Below are 13150 nucleotides of genomic sequence, written 5' to 3' on the forward strand. Positions count from 1 at the left end.
TTAATATCTTATTAGGATGAGATGCAAGAACACGTCACAGCAAACCACCAGCCTAGAAATCACAGGCAACCACATGCTACCCCACCCCCGCTTAAAAACATCCATGTCCATGAAAATATATGTACATTCCTCAAAAACAAATTCTCATGAGCTGCATTCTCAAGAGCGCGAGGCTGAGGGAAGATCTTGCTGCTCGATTCTCAAAGGAATAGTAACATATTCCTTTCACAGTGCCAAAATTAACTAACAAGTTTACCTGAGTTTTTATTTGATGGTGCCAACAAGTTTAACTGAGTTTTTGATATATTATTGCATCATTCATAAAACCAAAGATTATAAAATTTAACATTTAGCCATAGGTTTATTAAGGCTTGGGGTTTTTTGCTTTTTTTTTTTTTTTGAACAAAGGCTTTTGAAAAAAAGTCTTGGCAAGTTGGCCTTGCCTTCATGAACCACTGTGCTTAGCTAAGCAGAAGGTTTTAATCAATAATTGATTACTGCAGAAGCAGTAATCAATAATACTAATACAGTTTATACCAGTAGCAAAACTATAATGGAACAGGAGGGCAAGACCCTGCCCTTCACGCGTGTATCTCATCAGAATCGCCTGCACTTTGTTAACATCTCTCTGGTGGTAATAAAGTAAATGAAAAGAAATATCTTGAGTGTTAAGTGAAGCTCAGAAGAATGCAGCTCCGTGTTGTGGGGCAGTAGCAAGCCAGAGGGTATGGCCGAGTCGGGATAAAATGCAGACTCGAAAGTCCATTTTGACTATGGATAACTCTCTCGGTCTCAGGCTTGGCATCACGGTGGCGCCTCCCATCCCCTCAGCGGCTCTGGGCCCAGGGCACAGAGCTACGGGAAGCTGGCCATCTCCATCCCCCAGAAAATAAACCAAGAAGAGAGGATAGCCAAGCAAAATGACACCCTGGGTTTGCGGGGGTCATCAAGGTCACCTAGTCTAAGAGGCTTGTGTTTGTCTGAAGCCTGAGCGCCAGGCCCTGTCCAGCCAGAAGCCAAGCACAGCCTGCCTTTGCCTTTTTCATCTTCTCTCTGTCCGCTACACTCGATATAATAGAAAGAAATCAGCAACCGAGAGCCAGACGCCAGGTGACCAGACGAATCCCCCCCGTCAACTCAGTAGACTCACACTCAAACCTTCACACCTTCATTTGCACACACACATCCACGTGAGCTCTCACGCACACACGTGCACACACACAGCAAAGCAGGCACAAGGTCTCCAGTCAGAGCGAGCGTCCGCCTGCCTTCTGCTTTCTGCTCGCCACACTGCGGCTCCCCCTCCTAAGACGCTCTGTCACCTCGCGCGGGTCTCCTGCGTCCCCTGGGCCCCGAGCCCCCACCCCGAGCCCCCACCCCGACCCCAGCCCCTCCCCAGGGCCAGCGGCTGAAGGCCAGCCAGCTCCCCTCAAGCCTGGGATTTCACACCCGCCCATCCCGCCCTGTGTTGCCCAGCAGGCTCGTCTCTGGACACAGATTTGAAATGAAGCCCTCGGGCAATCAGAGCTGACATTCAGGACTGGGCAAAGCCCTGCGTTCTCTCATCCCACGGTTGGGAAAGCTCAGCCCTCGGGATTCCTTGGGAAAAGCGGACTGAAGGTGACAGGCCCGCCATGTGGAACAGGACCTCGCCCCAACTCTATCTCCTTTGACATGTGGCTTCTCATCAGAGACGATGAAGACAGGATTTCTTTAATACTATTTCCTGAATCTTCTCGTTGGGCATCGTTAGGCTTTGCTCAAAAGTCTCATCCTGAGGACAGGCAGCCACGGCTGCCGCGTCCCACAGAGAGCAGACGGGGGCCCCGCCGTGGCTGCTTGCAGAAGGGAGCTCCGCCGTCGAGCCAGGCAACGAGTAGCCACGGAGCTTCTCGTAGGGCGCACAGTTGCTGCACCCCGCCGGGTGGAAGGATCTTTCCATTGCTAGAAGTTGATAGGTGCTAGCTGCACGCTTCCCCCGCGTTCTCCTAACGATCCCGCCAGACCCAAGGACGGCGGTCTTCATTCTAACCTGGAATGCGTGTTGTCCTTCGTTGAAGATTGTGAAGTGTTCCGATCAGGGAAATCAGAGCCTGTGTATCAGAGGTGAGAATCACCTCGAGTTAATCACAGAAGGGAAATCCTAAACCCAAATCTGACAAACAGTGCCATGACACCTTCTCTCCTTCTCTTTCTTCTCTCTTCTCTCTCTCTCTCTCTCTCTCTCTCTCTCTCTCTCTCTCTCTCTCTCTCTCTCTCTCTCTCTCTCTGTAATTTGTAGTCTGCAATTTATCTGCTTTCTGTTTGGTTATTTTTCAGAGTTTCTCTTTCTTGAAGTCTTTTTTTTTTAAGATTTGTAATGACTTCTTTACTTCATTGGCTTGTTTGTCTTCTATCCCTTTTAATTGAGTGGCTCCTTGTTTGCCATTGGATTCATTTGCCATCTTTTGGAGTTTATTTTGCTTTAAATTGATTCCTCCATTACTCTTGGGTTAGTCTTGTCGCAGTCACAAAATGTCCCGCATAGGTTTTCTATCTTTTCAGTGATTGTTGTTGTTGTTGTTTTTAATCAGCAGGTCTTTCAGCCCAGTGTGTAAACCAAGCTCAGAGACACAAAGGATGTGTGTTTTCCTGTATATGTGGAAGCTAGATTTAGATTATAAACTCCTAAGTCAACATGTTGGACAGTATGCAAATGTACTAAGTGAAATACGGTAGATTGAAGGGAGAACTCAAATACTATAATTCCTTAGAAAGGCAAAGTCAAACTTCCACAAAATAAACACCAGGAACTGGGTACTTCAAAGGAGTGGGGTGGGGCGGAAGGGAAAAGGGTAGCAGAATGAAGAGGGGAAGAATGAAGTCGAGAATCCAACGTACATTCTATGACATTAAGAAGAGTGAAGGGGGGCTGGGGATGCGGCCTAGTGGTAGATTGCTCGCCTAGCATGCATGAAGCCCTGGGTTCGATTCCTCACCACCATATATATATATATCCAGAAGTGGTGCTGTGGCTCAAGTGGCAAAGTGCTAGGCTTGAGCAAAACCAAAAAAAGAAGAGAAGCCAAGGACAGTGCTCAAGCCCTGAGTTCAAGCCCCAGGACTGGCAAAAAAAAAAAAAAAAAAGAAGAGTGAAGGAAGGGATGGATGAGGGGGGAGGGGTGGGAATGTGGGAGGGGTGACACTGATCAAGATACAGTGTATCTTAAATGGCAGCCCCTTTGTACAACCACCTGAAGATCATGTTTTTAAGTACAAAAAATAGTCTGTAATTTCAGTTAAGATTCAACAAATCTCTCTTAAATATCCTCTATATGCCGGGCACGGGTGGCTCGCGCCTGTCATCCTAGCTACTCATGAGGCTGAGATCTGAGGATCACGGTTCAAAGCCAGCCTGAGCAAGAAAGTCCATGAGACTCATCTCCAGTGAGCCACCAGAAAGCCGGAGGCTGCCGACTGGGCCCAGAGACACGCGTGGAAGAGGCAGGGATTGGGAAAGTTCACGTGGCCACCACAGCTCCTTTGCCCCCTGCTCCAGCTCTGATTTACCTTTTTTTTTCCTATTTCTGGCAACATAACAAATAATGCTTCTTTTGGAATACTGTAGTTTACCAGTCACCTTCTGAGTCTATCAGAGTAGATAGTTTACATTCGAGTAAGACCCCAGGGGACATGGAAACGCACCAACGTTAGCTCTTCATCTCTTATTCTAGCCTTAGATGAAGAGAGAGAGAAAAGCCATCTTTATCCAACACCCATGTGCCGAGGACAATAATAGCATGTCCTAATATGGACGTGCAACATTTGACCTCAGGATCTTGGATCTGCATGCACACACACGTGTGTGTGTGTGTGTGTGTGTGTGTGTGTCTTTGAAAAGTCACTTCTTGAGATTAAACCGCACGGCACCCCTATGACAGTGCGGAGACTCCTGAGGGATGGGACTCCTGTCTGGCCAAGGGGAGACCAGGGGACGGCACACAGAACCCACCTGTACCGGGGCCGAAGTGACTGCAGGGAAAGAAGAGCAATGGGAGTCAGGAGTCCCCAGAAAGACACAAGACCAGTGAAGGAGATGGATGAAAATACAGTGAGAGGGAAAGCAGAGAGGGGGCACATGGGACTAGAACCAGCAACTGCGTCTTCCCTTCAATGAACAGCTCTGAAGACGTTTCAAGAAATGTTTGTTACGCAGCCTGTGACAAATACTCGGCAAGTCATCATCTCGACTTTCACTGATCTGCCCTGACCAGAGCCACCGTCCCCACTTTCCGGTCATCCCTCGCAGATGGCGGCCAGCACCCATCCCAGCCGTGCGCTCTACACCCACCCCCGCCCTCGCTGAAGATTCTAACCAGGAAGCCGGAATCAAGCCATTTATCTATCCAAAGCCCTCCGACGGCTCCCACCCCTCCTCCGAGCTCGACTCAGACTAGAGAGCGGCCTTCAGAAACAGCCACCACCTCCGTCCTCGCCCACCGCCCCCCAGGGGCCGCGAGTCTGGTGGTTGTACCTGAGGTCAAGCACCCCGCTTCCGGGCTGAGTCCATCCCCTCAAGGCACTCCGCCTTCCCGAATCCTAGCCACCAACACCGGCCTGGGACCGCCACGCTGCCCCGCTGCCCTTCACCCAGCGGGGCAGGGCCTTCTCCACACCACACAGAGCCTTCCCACAGAAAGACAGCGGGGTGCGCCACGGGATTACCCGTCATCGCTTCTCACGTGTGGAGTCTGAAGGCGCTCCCAGATCCGGAAGGCACCGGGTCTGTATTTATTGTTCAATATGTATTTCTTATTTAAACTTGGAGTCATTATTTAGCTCACCCCTGGTTCTGCAGACATGGCCACAGTCATCCCGGTGCCTACAGCCGCCAGGTCTCCTGCCCAATGTGATGAGAAAAGTCGGGGTGCCTTAAAGGAAAGGGAGCTTAATAAGGAGAGCGCTAGCTACGGAGGCCCTGCATCTGAGAACAAATTGTGGATTCAAGTAGCTCCGAGGCGTGGCGGACCCCAGGTTGCTTTCAAAGTTGGAAGAGATCTTCCTCCCACTGTCAGAGAGCAGAAAACGCCAGGGAGCTAAGGACCACTCCCATTTCAACACAAAACACCGTGCTAGCTCACTAGAGGAAAAAATGAACTCTTTTTCAAGTCAAGGCAGAATATACCAGAAGCCCAAACACAGCCCTGGGGGTAAATTGTGTAGTTTCCAGTTTTCTGAGGGGGAAGTAAGCATTTCTGGCTACAGAGACGCGCGTCGAAGCTCAGCCTGAGCATGCGGTCCAGGGAGAGGCTCATGAGCGAGCAAGACCGAATCTTGAAGCTACATCTGAAATTAACACATCAATTACATAATACCAATCAGAGCAAAAACCAGAACACTCCATCAGTGAAAGATGTGCATCAAATTGTGCTATGTCTACATCCAGCTCAGCATCTTCAACAATTCCATTATACTTCAATATCGAAGGGGATAGAGCCCACACTTTGAGCTGACATCCTCCAAGCTTTTCCATTTTAATTTAATGACCAGCTGTGTTCTAGGATCCTATGTTTCAGAATCGGTGAGTGCAGCCAGCCTAAACTCGAAGCTCTTTGACTTCACAAGCGGCTGTGTTGGTGTCCTTACATTAGCAAGACAAGAGACAACGCAGAGACACCTACATCGTTTGATCACGTAAAGCTTTTGTTCATTTCCTCTTCGCAACACATGCCTTTTAGCTTGAATTGTCTAAGACACCAAGACCCCGAGTGTCACTGGATTTCTTCAATGGCACATTCAACATCTGAAGATGACACACTCACACACTCTTCCTGGAACTCCAGAGCTCGACCCCGGCACTGTTCCCACGCGAGGAGCTGCAAATCCCCACCTGGTTCCGCATCTAGGACCCTCACAGAACGACAGAACGACCCCGCCGTGCTGAGCGCAGCCTGAGCCGCGCCGGCGTGGCTTCCTCCAGCCTTCTCCTCTCGCGGGAAAGGAAATGCTGTCCTCACCTCCCTGCTCAGCGAGGCCTCGGAGCCCCCAAACCCCAGCGCTGCTCTCCTCTCATTCCTATGTCTTTACGCCCGGCTTGTGCATTCTTTCATAGTTCATAATTACTAAGACTGGGAGTTTATGTTAAATCAAAGAAGGTTCACCTATCAAGGAATTTTCTATTCCCTTTTGCCCTTCCATGTATACAGCTAAATCCACGTTCATTTCATTTTCAGCGTGTAGACTAATAAAGAATTCAACCTGTTAGAAAGGAGAGGAAATTGATCCTGATAAACCAGTGTGGGCAAGGGAAACGCAAGTTTTCAAACTGATTTGGCCCTATCATGGGCCTACATCGATGACTTTATTCTGCTTTCCACTAACCCTATCCACAATGCTGTCAGGATAGGAGAATTGTGAAGAATAACAGGGTCCCTGTGATGAAGCAACCAGAAACGCATCCTATTTCCAAATCTCAGCTGGCTGCTTGTCATTCTGTCTCTGCAGCCACTTCCGTGCAGAATGAGAGCAAATGCCCTTGGAGGCACTGCTGGAAGGAATCACCTTGGGAGGAGGTCGAGGCAAAGGTTCACAGAAGCCGGGGAGATTACAGAGAGCCTTGCAGCCCACCTCTCCCTTCAGGTCATGGCACAGTGCCTCCAACGCTCCCTGTGCCCCGGGGAGGATCTCTCCCTGGGGGTCAAAGGTATCCTTCCACATGTCAATGCACCATGCACCATGCACCATGCAGGTAAACGAACAACACAGAATGAATACCTTGGGGTTGCTATGTTCCGGGCGGGTGGCCCGGGTGGGCCGCCCAGGCGGAGCCGGCTCCTGGGGTCTCCTGAGGGAGCCGGGCGGGGCCGGGCCGGGGCCCGTGCGTTCAGAGGCCCCCGTTCTTGCAGAGGGCGCATCACCGCCGCCACAACTCGGATGCAGAGCCGCAGCCCCGGGCAGCGGGGACTTACTGGGCCGGGTTGTGGGAGGGGGAGCAGAGGACCCCGGGTCGGGAGGCGAGGCGGAGGCCGCCCCGGGGCTGGGGGGGGACGGGCTCCGGGGGGGGCCTGCTCCCGGGGTGGCCGCCGCCTGCGATCGGTCCAGCAGGCTGGACAGGGCCGGGGACGGGGGGAAGCGGCGCTGGGGCGAGCGGGGTGGCGGGCTTCGAGCGCAGGGCGGATGCACGGGGCCCGCGGGTGCCTGGGCGCCCGGGCAGGCGCTGGGGCGCACGGCGGTGCTCCCCGGCTCCTCGGGGCCCCAGAGGGCGTCCTCCCGTCCGCCCGTCGGAGAGGAGGGGGAGGCTGGCGGGGCGGGAGGACGCTGGGCGGGGAGGGGGGGCACCGTCGGGGCGCTCCCCACGGCCGGGGCGGGCGCGGGGGCCCGGGGGCACTTGGCGAGGAAAGGCGGGAGCGGGGGCGTCCGGGCGCGCCGGGGCCCCCGCAGGTCCGTGGGCTCTGGCGACGGCGTTCCCAGGGAGGAGCTGGAGCGGGACTTCCTCGGGGTGGGGGGGGCGGGCTGCGCGGGGCGGCCGGGGGCGGGCGCGGGGGAGGCCCCGGAGCCGGGCGAGGAGGGGGGCGGGCCGGACCGGAGGATGGCGGTGAGCAGCGCGAGCCGGGAGGGCGCGGGGCGCGGGTCCCCGGCGGCCGTGGAGAGGCTCCCGGTGGAGGAGCCGCGGCTGGGGCCGGCGGGGGCGGAGGCCGAGGCGGGGAAGGGCCGCGGGCTCGGGGACAGGGCGTGCGTGACGATCCTGACGGGGAGGTAGGCGGCCTCGGGGCTGGGGGGCGCGGGGGGCGCGGGGGGCGCGGGGCCGGGGACGCCCCGGGAGGCGCCCGGGGGCGCGGGGAGGGCCGGGGCGCGCCCGGTCTCGTCCTCCCCCGCGGCCCCCCGCGCCCCCGGCGCGCGGCTGCGGGTCTCCGGGAGGAGCGAGGCGCCCGCGGCGGGGAGGCCGGCCCGGCTGGGCGGTGGCGGGTTAGTTGGAGACACCCAGGGGAAAGCAGGCGCTTTACAGGCAAACTGCTCGGGAGCAGCGGGAGGCGCGAACTGGAGGAGAGAGAGACAGACAGACAGACAGACAGACAGACAGACAGACAGACAGATGGAGAGAGGACGTTACGGACCCGGCGACGGCGCGCCCGGCCCCGGCCTCAAGGGGGACCCGGAGACCCCGAGACTAAGTGGGGGGGCGGCCTGGCTAAGGACCCAGAGCTGGAACTGGAAACTAAACGTAAGCCCGGCTCGAGGGCAGGGCCCCCGCCCCACCGCCACCCCGGGACCTGTTCGGAAAAGCGTTCCGTGCGCCAGCGCCTCGGCCGCGCCCACCCTGTGCCCTCCCCGTCCAGAGGAGCGGACGAGACCCCGTGCCCTCCCCGTCCAGAGGAGCGGACGAGACCCCGTGCCCTCCCCGTCCAGAGGAGCGGACGAGACCCCGTGCCCTCCCCGTCCAGAGGAGCGGACGAGACCCCGTGCCCTCCCCGTCCAGAGGAGCGGACGAGACCCCGTGCCCTCCCCGTCCAGAGGAGCGGACGAGACCCCGTGCCCTCCCCGTCCAGAGGAGCGGACGAGACCCCGTGCCCTCCCCGTCCAGAGGAGCGGACGAGACCCCGTGCCCTCCCCGTCCAGAGGAGCGGACGAGACCCTGTGCCCTCCCCGTCCAGAGGAGCGGACGAGACCCTGTGCCCTCCCCGTCCAGAGGAGCGGACGAGACCCTGTGCCCTCCCCGTCCAGAGGAGCGGACGAGACGCGCCCCGGCGTGAGAACGCAGGCCCCACAGCCGTCAGCCCCCAGCTGCCAGGGCTCCCCAAGCGCGCACAGCCCGGACCGGCGCCACGGCCCCACACACTGCACACCCCGAAGGAGGGAAGGAAGGTGCCCGGGTTCGAAAGCCCACCACCACGCAGACAAGACCCGGGGAGAGCCAGGGTGACGGCGCCCTCCGCGTGAGCACAGACAGGGAGGCGCAAGAGGGGCAGGGCGGGGCGCACGGGGCGCCTTCGCCCGCGGCCCCCGACTCCCTGTCGGGGTGGCATCCAAGGAACCTCTAACAAACGATCGGTGTAACAAACGATTTGTGCTGTGCTCAAGATAACAAGGTTCGTGTACTTCAAAAGCAGGGACGGTGTTGTTGTTTTATAAATACAACCTCTCTGAACCAAGCCAATTTCCTAATCACAAGCCAGGATGCCAAGAGCCAACCATTTATGATTTCCTAACAGTACCTGCCAAGAGCCCCCGGGGACAAAATATAAGCTGAAAGATGGGGGAATTTGACGAATGCAAATCAAATGCACATGTGGGCATTCGCTGCTGAAACTCCTTGGTATAATTAATATATGCTAATAAAACATCATTTGTAAGTATTCTTGTGCCATTAAAAAAAAAAACTCCCTATGGAAAATCTGGGAGAGAGTGAGGGAAGGGGCGACATTATCTAAAAAGAAATGTATTCTTTACCTGATTGGTGTAGCTGTAACCCCTCTGGACCATCGTCTTTTAATAACAATAAAAAATGTTAAATCTTCTAGTACTGAAATAAGTGGTTCTAAAGATTTCGAAGACTTTTCTTCAAAATTATTGACTTTATTCTACCAATCTATTAGAGAAAATATAAATATACGTGCCTAAATAACTTCGGGTATGATCAGCCACTTAAAATATGAATGAGTATTAAGATATATATGTATATATTTACACATTCATATTGCATTAATCATACAGCAGAAAATGTACATGAAGTCTAGTGTCCTAAACTCTCAGGTTCTTTATAGTAAGAGAATTTCTATTAGATCAGATGCAAAGATCTTCGTGTCAAATAACAATCTCTTAAAACTAGCCATCTCAAATATATCTTCACTAACTTCTTAGTTTCTGAGCAAACATGCCTAAAATATCCCTTTTCTATGTAAACCCATGTGCATATTTGCAACACAAAATTTTTGCCCCATAAATAGTATTTGAATACGTCGCCATAATCCAGAATATCAGAAAATCAGAGATAATGGGAAAATCAAGCCAAATTCGATCAGATTGAGAAAAGAAATACAAATTCCCTGGCACAAGTTTTACTTAGAAACAAGTCTGCTTGGCTGGTATTTATATAACTGATCCACACAGTTGGGAAAATATATTTAAGGCCGAATATTACTAATGAGGCAATTGTGATGCTTCTATTATTGCAAGAATAGAAACACTGTATTTGGAGTTACGAAATGCTCTGTAATAGAACTGGTCTTCAGCGCTTAGGAAGTCATCTTTCATGGATAATAGCATATCCGTGACAGTTTTTGGCTTAAGGTTTTGCATATTTCACCACAGAAGGTGTTCTCATTGTTTCTGTGTATTGTCTCTCCTCCTCAAATGAGGGGAGCCACCTTAAGAGTTCTGTGCCTGGTAACGAATTTCATACATTAATACCAATAGCTACAAAAGTCCCATTGCCTGCTGATCACGTTCTTGACAAGTAACTTCATCATACTTCACAAATTCACTTATCTTGTTTATTTGCCAAATTGCCACTATGTCAAAACTGTGTCAATTCATATTTTTAAAACAAAGATGACCCCTTCCAACTTCCTTAAGTCTATGAATCTTAACTACCAAATATTCTATTAGGATAAGTGGTACTTTCCCTAATATAAATAGCTGAGACTTTTATCACACTGCGTGTGTGTGTGTGCGCGCACACACGCGCGTGCAGGGCCCCTGAGCATTTTTGCTCCAGGTTGACATTCTACCACGTTTTGAGCCACAGTTCCACTTCCGGTTTTTATCATGAGTTGGATAAGCGTCTCATTAGTGTCTCATGGACCTTCCTGCCTGAGCTGGCCTCCAACGGAGATCCTCAGACCTCGGCCTCCCAAGTAGCCGGGACTACAGGCGTGAGCTCGCGGGCCTCGCCCCTCGGCACTTCGGAGTCCTTCCTTGGCCCGCAGCGCTGGAGCCTTTCCTGCAATCCAGTGTCACCTTCCCGACTCCCTGTTGGTGTTCACCTTGGATTCCAACAGCATTCTCAACTTCCTACCCACCTTTGTCTCTTTCCAGCCCACGCTCACCACCAAGCCCTCCATCAAGTCCTCACTCTTAAACCGCTCTACCACCTGCCACCGTGCGGCTCCGCCCAGCGCGCTCAGATCCCCCGGGGGAAGAACGCCCCACGGCCCTGCACGCCGGAGGTGCACGCTGCAGAGCAGAGGGGGGGCTCCCGGCCATGCAGCGCCCACCGACAACCGGGCCCGGCCCCCGCACCCAGCCCCGGCCCTCGCTGGCCCGGCGGCTCGCAGCGTCCTCAGGATTCCTTTTCTTCTTGTGCGTCCATTCCCTGTCCTTGCCTCTTCCCCCTGCCTCACCTTCTCCCGGAGGCTGGGACTCCAGGCCAGCCCCACTGCATGGGGCCCCATCGCCTTGATAACATCTCCATTTCCAACCTCTCTCTTCCTGCCCCGTGGTCGCCGGCTCTCTCCTCGTTCCGGGCTTTTCTCCTGCTGCTCTGGCTGGCTTCGCTCCTGTCATCTTTCCCACAGGCCTTCCCTGAGGGCCGCCCCCCCCCATCCCAGCGTCTCCACGGTGACAGCTCTGCAGGCCTCCCTCTCTCCTGGGACGAGAGTCTCAGTGCCAGCCGTCGAAGGCGCCACACACCCGAGCTGAAGAGAATGGCGCCTGGTGCGGACTGCCCTGTGACGTGTGCTCACGGTCAGCCAGTTTCCTCGGGAAGGAGTTCTGCTCACGATTCCTCGTCCCCCGCGCGCTGTCCACAGAGCACTCCAGGCCGCTGGAGCTGCGCGGGTTTCCTTTGCTCCACTGCCACCGCCTCAGCTCCCAGCTCTGGCCCAGAGCCTGCGGGGCCCGGGCCCTGAGCGCACCCGCAACACCATCTGTGCAGCTTTACACACACACACTCAATCCCCTCTCTCTCCGTTATTTAAGAGGACTTCGATGCAACTGACGATGTTATTCTGTTTTTGTTGCTATTATTTAGTAGCTATAAAAAAGGGTTGCAATTCTCTAAGTCACGTGTGAGTACAATGCTTCTTGGTCAATGCCATCCCTTCCTCATTTTAAATAGCATTGTTTCTTCATTTCCTTATTTCTTGTTCATTGTTGTTGATGGTGGTAGTGGTAGTGGTGACGGTGGTGATGGTGGTGGTGGTGGTGGTGGTGGTGGTGGTGATGGTGGTGGTGATGATGGTGGTGGTGGTGGTGGTGGTAGAGGTGGTGGTGATGGTGGTGGTGATGGTGGTGATGTGGTGGTGGTGATGGTGGTGGTGATGGTGGTGATGGTGGTGGTGGTGGTGGTGATGGTGGTGGTGATGATGGTGGTGGTGATGATGGTGGTGGTGGTGATGGTGGTAGAGGTGGTAGTGGTGGTGGTGAAGGTGGTGGTGGTGGTGGTGGTGGTGATGGTGATTGTGGGGGGATGGTAATGGTGGTGGTGGTGGTAGAGGTGGTGGTGATGGTGGTGGTGGTGGTGATGGTGGTGGTGATGATGGTGGTGGTGATGGTGGTGGTGGTGATGGTGGTGTTGTTGGTGACGGTGGTGATGGTGATGGTGGTAGAGGTGGTGGTGGTGATGGTGGTAGTGGTGGTTCTGGTGGTGCTGGTGGTGATGGTAGAGGTGGTGGTACTGGTGGTGCTGGTGGTGGTGGTGGTGATGGTAATGATGGCAGAGGTGGTGGTGGTGGTGGTGCTGGTGCTGGTGGTGATGGTAGAGGTGGTGGTGGTTGCAGTGATCAAATCCAAGACTTTGTTCACACCGAGCAGATGACCTACCACAAAGCGACACTCCGAGCCTTAGAGGGTTTACTTTGTTTTTACTTTAAGATTCGTGTCACAAAAAGTACGTTTCCTTAAATATGCTACTTCAAGAAATATACTTGATATATGTCAAATGACCTATCGATATTACTGCGTTCAAGACATACCAAATATACACAGCACAGCACGTGACGTTAATTTGTCATGAGCTACACATTTAAAGATTTTGGAACTCGTTAGGGGAAACAAGACCTGCAGGGCTCTGAAATGACTGTCACAGCCACGTCTGTAATGCTAGCTACCCGGCAGGCTGAGTCCGGGAGGAGTGGGGTTCAAAGGCAGCCGGGGGGAAGCGAGTCGGATCCCATCTCCAACGAGCTGGGACACGGCCAGGCCGGAAGTGGGGGTCTCATCTCCCGTGGCAGCG

The 13150-nt window shown here is 54.0% G+C and overlaps 1 protein-coding gene across 4 annotated transcripts in view; it reads right to left on the reverse strand.

Moving 5' to 3' along the window:
* LOC125352479 (muscular LMNA interacting protein) overlaps positions 1 to 13150 on the reverse strand; it is a 123665-nt gene that overhangs the window by 54789 nt on the left and 55726 nt on the right. The window lies entirely within an intron of this gene.

The sequence above is a fragment of the Perognathus longimembris genome, chromosome 6 (genome assembly GCF_023159225.1).
Source record: "Perognathus longimembris pacificus isolate PPM17 chromosome 6, ASM2315922v1, whole genome shotgun sequence".
NCBI classification, from domain to species: domain Eukaryota; kingdom Metazoa; phylum Chordata; class Mammalia; order Rodentia; family Heteromyidae; genus Perognathus; species Perognathus longimembris.